Genomic DNA, 7,612 nt, shown 5'->3' on the forward strand with positions numbered 1-7,612 from the left:
TAAAATTAGTGTCCACTGTTACATCATTTATATACATGTCAGATGTCCTAGTTTGATGTATGGCTTGATTCCCACCCAGAGAAGAAGAAATTCAGACTATTCAGCTGATTATAAAATTAAATCAATCTTTTTGCAGAGGTTAAATGAAAAATAGAAATTAAACACATGCATACACACACACACCACCACCACCACCACCACCACCATCACCACCACCACCACCACCACCACCACCACCATCACCACCACCACCACCACCACCACCACCATCACCAACAATAATGCAGGTGGAAAGCTGTGTTTTGGAGGCACTGAGTCTCTTCCATCTTCACCCTGACTTAAAGTGAAGTTACCTGCTCACTCATTCCAGTGGAATCCCGTTTTCTACCTAACTTAGGAAAATTCAGTGTGACATTCTGATAATGAAAAGTAAAACAAGCCAGAGATTAAAAAAACCTGTTACTGTTATTGGTTGAAACTATTATTACAAAACTTTGGTGGAGTTAGCTGTATACCATTAGCTCATGCCTATAATCCTAGCTAATCAAGCTGAGGATCTTGTTTCAAAGCGAGCCATGACAGGAAAGTCCAGGAGACTTTTATCTCCAAATAACCACCAGAAAGCCAGAAGTGGAGCTGTGGTCCAAGTGGTAGAGTGCTGGCTTTGAGTCAAAAAAGCTCAGGGACAGAGCCCAGGCCCAGTACCAGGACCAGTGTGCCTGTATACACACACACACACACACACACACACACACCCCTTTGGTGGGAAGGAATAAGGTATACTAGTAAATTTGCAACCTCCAAAATTACTGTTCAAAGCAGAGCAGGATACACAGCTCCACTGCTGGTGATGTAGCAGCTGCATCCCACAAGTGGACATATGGCAAACTCCAATGATCTTTACTCCAGAGAGCTTCACAAAATGTGAAGCACCTGGCTGTTGCCACAGCCAGACTCTCTGGTGATCCATGTTTCCAGACAGTGGAAAACAGTGAGAGGGACTTCCACCTTCAGTGCTTGGTTCTCAGTAATCCATATCTGGGAGTACGTATGCCTGAACGCTTATGGCTTATAGCATATGGAATGATACCACACCTCAGAGGATTGATTTTCCTCACCCTTGTATTATTTGGCTTTCCTATCAAGCCAGTGGCTTTGAAATGATGGGAAGCACAGTGAGACTAAAGAGTTCTGATTAAGAATCATTGTTGTGTTTCTTTTGCCACAAAGTACATTCTTTGACGAGAGGTAATATTGTGTAGTATAACTTGGCAATAAATAAAACAATCTGAAGTCCACAAGTGATAGTGATAAAATACTTGGGGCAGAGAAGACAAATTTGGATCCAGACATTAAGTCTTAACCTCTTCCAACACTACAATGGAAGAAATTCAGTCTAACTCATCTTGTTACTGGGTAGCAAGAGCTTTACAAAGAGGGTGCAGTGTCACAGCTCAACATTGTCTTCTGTTACTGGTAAGATGATCAATTAACAGTGATGGTGGCCTTAAGGGTGTGTATGGCTAAACTCAAGTGTAGCTTTTGTCACTTGTAATATTCTTTCCTGCCTTAATATTGAGATGATACACAGACATTTATAACCATTAGATTATCAGAAACACACATCTTTTTTTGAACAAGTGGATATTTGCATTTATCTAAATTTAAATGTCAGTGGAAACACTAGAGAATGCTCATCAATATTGGAAGTAAAACATGAATCACTTTTGTAACTTATTATTTCCTGTTGTATATTAAAACAATGCAATTATGCTTGACACAATGGTGGCTGTGCCTGTTGTCCTAGCTCTGTCTGAAGTTGAGGGAGGATCATAAGAGGCCAGGAGTTCAAAAGCAACCTGGACAACATAGACTCCATCTCAAAGACAATAATAAACAAAAATACAACTTTTAGTCTTACTGCAAAAATGATCAGAATAGTATTTTTGTAAATATGTACCAAGAAAGTAACAAAGACCAAGGAAAGTAATAAATAATGAAAAGGGTAAGTTGAATAACTGGCTACAAAATATTCTCAGATCAATATATCTTATATGTACCAATAAGGATTTATTGGAAGCCGGGTGCTGGTGGCTCATGCCTGTAATTCTAGCTATTCAGGAGGTTGACATCTGAGGATCGCGGTTCAAAGCAAGCCTGGGCAGGAATGTCTGTGAGACTCTTATCTCCAATTAACCACCAGAAAACTGGAAGTGGCACTGAGGCTAAACTTGTGCAAAGAGCTCAGGGACGGCTCCCAGGCCCAGAGTTCAAGCCCCATGACCAACAACAAAAACAAAAAAAAGATTTGGAAAGTGTAACAAAAACATAACAAATCAATTAAATCTTAGTAGCTATTTATAAGAGGGGTAATGAAATTTATAAAATTTTAAAAACCATAAATAAACAGGCCCATATTGTTTTTTTTTTTTTATTAAACTTTTTTCTTTATTTTCAAAGTATGGTACAGATGGGGGTTACAGATTCATACATACATTTCTTGTTCAACTTGTTACGTCCTCCCTCATTTTCCTCCCCCTTTTTTTCTCCCCCCGAAGAGTTGGGCAGTTGGTTTATACCAAATGGTTTTGTAAGTATTGCTTTTGGAATGGTTTGTCTTTTTGTTTTACAGTAGACTTTGTATAAGAAATAAACGTCTTGTGTCTGCAGTTCCATGAAATCCCAACAAAATTTATCTTCAACTTTACAAAACAATTATAAAAATACACAAGTTAAAACACCGAGAAATAATCTGAGGAGAAGCAGTGGCTTGCCTTCGCAGAGAATATAATACATTATAAAGTTAGAGCAATCAAAAATATGTGTTACCGGTACAAAACCACAAAGGAGGGGCTGGGGATATAGCCTAGCGGCAAGAGTGCCTGCCTCGGATACACGAGGCCCTAGGTTCGATTCCCCAGCACCATATATACAGAAAACGGCCAGAAGTGGCGCTGTGGCTCAAGTGGCAGAGTGCTAGCCTTGAGCGGGAAGAAGCCAGGGACAGTGCTCAGGCCCTGAGTCCAAGGCCCAGGACTGGCAAAAAAAAAAAAAAAAAAAAAAAACCACAAAGGAAAATGGAAAGAGTACAACTCCAAACTTGAACTAAGTGTATAGGGGAAACGTATTTCCAATAAAATTAGACTTTTAAATTAATAAGGTTGACAAGTATTAATTCAAACAAGTAGGTGGCCATTCCAAAAGGAAATAGATACAGACTCCTACTTCATGTAAAAAAAAAACTACTACCTCATATCAAATAAAATACTAACACATTAGTAAATATTTTTATAGCCTTGGCTGGAGAATAAACTTTCTAGTTTGTCTTAAGCCTTAGGAAACTGAAAAAGATGACTGCTTAAAAAAATGAAAGTTAGTCAGGCACCCAGTAGCTCCTGCCTGTAATCTTAAGCTACTCAGAAGGCTGAAGTCAGAATTGTGGCTCAAAGTAGCCCTAGCAGGAAAGTCCAGAGGTCTCCAATTAATCCAATGAATCACAAAAAAAAAAAAAAAGTGCAACTGTAACTCAAGTGGTAGAGCACTAGCCTTGAGCATAAAAGCTCAGAGACAGTGCTCAGGCCCTGAGTTCAAGCTCCAGGACCAGTAGCAGAGAGACCTAGAGAAAAGGAAAGAGGGGAAGTGGGGAAGGCTGGAGAGGGGAGAAGGAAGGGAGGGGAAGAGATATAGAGGGAGGAGAGAGGAGAGAGAAACCTTTGTGAAAAAATATACAAGGTTGAGAAGTAGAAGACAAATTGGAAAGTTATTTTCAGCAAAATGAAGTTAAAGAATCAATATCCTACAGAGCTTAAAAATGAACAAGAAAAATGTTTAATGTTTTAATGGGCAAAATGGGAAAAATACTTGGAGGTGAGTCAGTGAAGAACTATACGACATATGAAAAATACTTAGTCTAATGAATAATTAAAGAAATGCTATAAAATGTGAATAGTTTTTTTCCCCTATCAGGCTGTCAAAGATTGAAATTATTGACAAACTCCAGCATGTAATTATAAGCAGCAGCAACAGCAAGTCTCTTTACACAGTATTGTCAAGAGTGTAAAACAAATACCTCACCTTAGGAAAGCAGTTTATATTAAAATGTAAAATACTTCACTTTGGAACACACTTCGGAGACTTTACCCTAAGGAGATCTGTGCACATTATTGCTCTATTTACAATATTGAAAACATGAAATAACCTTACTGTTTATCAGTAAGGGAGTGGTAGAGTAAATCACAATGTAGAAATTTCATACTGTTCTTAAACAGAATACATTTATTAACTAGAAAGGTCTTGTTAAAATACACACTGTATAGTTATTATAGTATGCTTTAGACCTCTTTCTGAATACTGAAAATCATCTGCACTCTCTTACCTCTAAAGAAGTTAATAAAATCTATGCATTTTTTGTTTTAAAAAAATTAAATACAGCTGGGAACCAGTGGTTTATACCTGTAATCCTATCTACATAGGAGTCTGAGATCTGGAGGTTGGTGATTTGAAGCCACAATGGGCAGAAAAGTCTGAATAAATCTGTCTGCAATTAGCCAGCAAAAAGCCAGGTTAAAGCAGTAAAGCATTAGCCATGATCAAGAAAGCCAATTGAGACCACAAGGCTATGAGTTTAAGTCAACTAACACGCTAGCCTGGGTAGACATTGGGATATATTAATATTATATATCATTTATATTTAGTTATACTACATAGAACAGTTATATAACATACACAGTATATATATAGTATATAATATGTTACATACAATATTATGTTTATACTTATGTATTAAATATAATTAAATATATTTTTCAAATATAGCCTAAATTTTTTTCTGAGCTAATCTTTACCATAATCCTCCTGTTTATGCCTCCTAAATAGCTTAGGATGATAGGCACATACTATGACTTCTGGCTTGTTTGTTGAGATGGGTCCTGCTATCATTTTTTTATTGGGCTGGCCTGTAACCATGATCCTCCCAATCTCCACCTCCTGAGTAGCTATGATTACAAGACTGAAGCAATACATGTGGCTCCAGCCTCCATATTTCTTATCTTTCATTTTAGCATTCTGGTGGGTATAGTGGCACTTGTTTTCACAGCATATGTGAAACATATAAAGACATTTGGTCTTCATTTGAATTTAAGCATTATCTACCTGCCATATGGTCACAGACTCTTTTATTTAACTGTTTCCTCATGGCACAGAAATCTTTAAAAAATGAAAAGTTTCCCTGGGCTACTTTCCTAGAAATGAAAATTTGGGCCACAAACCCACATAAGAAAAATAGTGGCCAATATTTGCCAGTGTGCTCCAAGTATGACTGGCATATATTCTTACCAGTGGTAGTAATAGTGCTAAGCAACAAGCAAGTTAGACTCTTAAAACTTGTCTGGTTTTCATTTTTATTTCTTTGATTACTTGCCAGGTAGGATTCAAATATGTGTGTTAGTCATATATACTTTTATTAATTTTTTATTTCTGTCTTTTACTCTCTTTTCCTACTGAGTCATATAGGAGTGCTGTAGGTTTTACAGAATCTACATTGAATGATTTTATGATGTAAATGCTCTTCCCATTTTTTGTATATTAATAAAGTAATGTAAGCAAATAGATTTTCAAAGTTCAGCTGTAAATCTAGGTTTTACAAGATTGCCAGAGGATTACAATCAGTACAACACTTGGGCTTCCTGAGAAGCCAGGACTATAGGAACAAGCAATAGTGTCCACTTTCACTTTCTTCTGGGTAAACTTCATGAAGTTACCTAGCCCCTTCCAACCCTCAGTTTTCCTGTCTACTAAGTATAGATAATCATTTCCCCACTATGAGGATTGTAAGAATCAAGTGTCGAATACACAAAACCTAGCCGTGGCCTATTGTGTTATAAACACATTATTTGTCTTAAAACTTTGATTTCCTAAGCAGTTATGAAGACTTTAGTTTTGATGTTAATCTTCTTTCTCATCACCTCTTAATCTTGGGTCATCCCTCTGAGATGGTAACTATTGCTCTTTGGTTTCATCTGGTTTATACAACTATAAGTACTTAGATATTATCAGGCCATATAAAGTTCATATTTCATATGCCGTAGGGGTTTACTTCATCTTCTCCCAAATGGAGAGCCAAATACTCAAAAGCCATTTTTTTCCTAATAATTTCTCAACTCACATACTTTAAACGTCATCATTTTAATACAAAACTAAGATTTGTATTTGGATCTATTCCTATTTCTGAGTTCCTGTTCTTGTTCCAGTTGGTCAATAGCCTCATTTTTTATATTAACACCACATTATTTAAAGGATTTTTGGTGATTTTTACATCTTCTCGGTAAATCTCTTTTTGTTATTATTTTACAACGAGTTTCAGTTGCTATTGCAATTTATGTCTTCAAGTAAAATGTTGAATCAACTCACATAACCTCTTTTAGCATGACCCCTTCATTACTTACTGATTTAGCTTAGTTTGGTCATCTCATCTTTTCATTGATTTTTTTCATTTTTGTTTTTTCCAGTTCTGGGGCTTGAACTCAGGGCCTGAGCACTGTCCCTGGCTTCTTTTTGCTCAATGCCACTTCCAGCTTTTTCTGTACATGTGGTGCTGAGAATCAAACCCAGGGCTTTATGAATGCTAGGCAGGCACTCTACCCACTAGGCCACTGGCATGCCCTCATCGATGTTTTTGTTGAAAGATTTTGTCTTCTAATTTCTCTGAGAATATAGAGAAGGTTTAGACTTGAAGTTTTCCTTTTTTACAGTTCTTATGCATGCAGTATCCAATTCTAGGGGTCATCTTTTCAATATTACCGTATGTATCTGGGAAAACTTTCACTTTAGGCCTGGGGATCTATGATATGGGATCTCCAATTCATTAAATATCATGTATTCTCATTGATAGCAACCTGAACTCATTTTTTATTGTGCCATTATAAATGAAACAAAAGGGTCCTTTGTGTCCTGGTTTGCAATGTCCTTATTTATATTGTCAGGATACCAGAGGCAAGGACTTCAGAAACCCATATACTGAACACTTAATTCAGAAAGCTTATGACTGAAGGGGATGACTCGAGTGGTAGAGCACCCCAGTTCCAGTCCCAGTACTATCAAATAAAAAATAAAATATAGCTGGAGTGGCCATACCTGTAATCCTAGCTACTCAGGGCTGTAAGATCTGGAAGATTGATGTTTGAAGCCAGCTTGGGAAGAAAAGTAGTCCAGACTTTGTCTCCAAAACACTAGCAAAAAGCAGGGCTGGAGGCAAGGCTCAGGTAATAAAGAGCCAGCTGAGAGCATAGCCAATTAAGTACGAGGCCCTGAATTGAGCCACGGGAACCACAAGGAAGAAAGCAGGTAGAAGGCGTGTGTTATAGCACTGTATCAAGCACTGTGCAGACATTTCAAAATTCTCAACAAACCTGCTCCCTCTGTTGTCCAAGCTCGCACTCACTTCATGCTGTCAAACCCACTTCTCAGTTGCATGTGGCCATGTGATGTTTTCTTCAGGGGAATGTGAGCTCAAATTATATACACCATCCAGAATGACTGGATAAGAACCAGACCAAAGCCTTCTCTGCTCTGGAAAAATGAAATATGTATTTGGCCTGTGACCTGTGTCATAGAC

Source organism: Perognathus longimembris, chromosome 13, assembly GCF_023159225.1.
Source record: "Perognathus longimembris pacificus isolate PPM17 chromosome 13, ASM2315922v1, whole genome shotgun sequence".
NCBI lineage: Eukaryota > Metazoa > Chordata > Mammalia > Rodentia > Heteromyidae > Perognathus > Perognathus longimembris.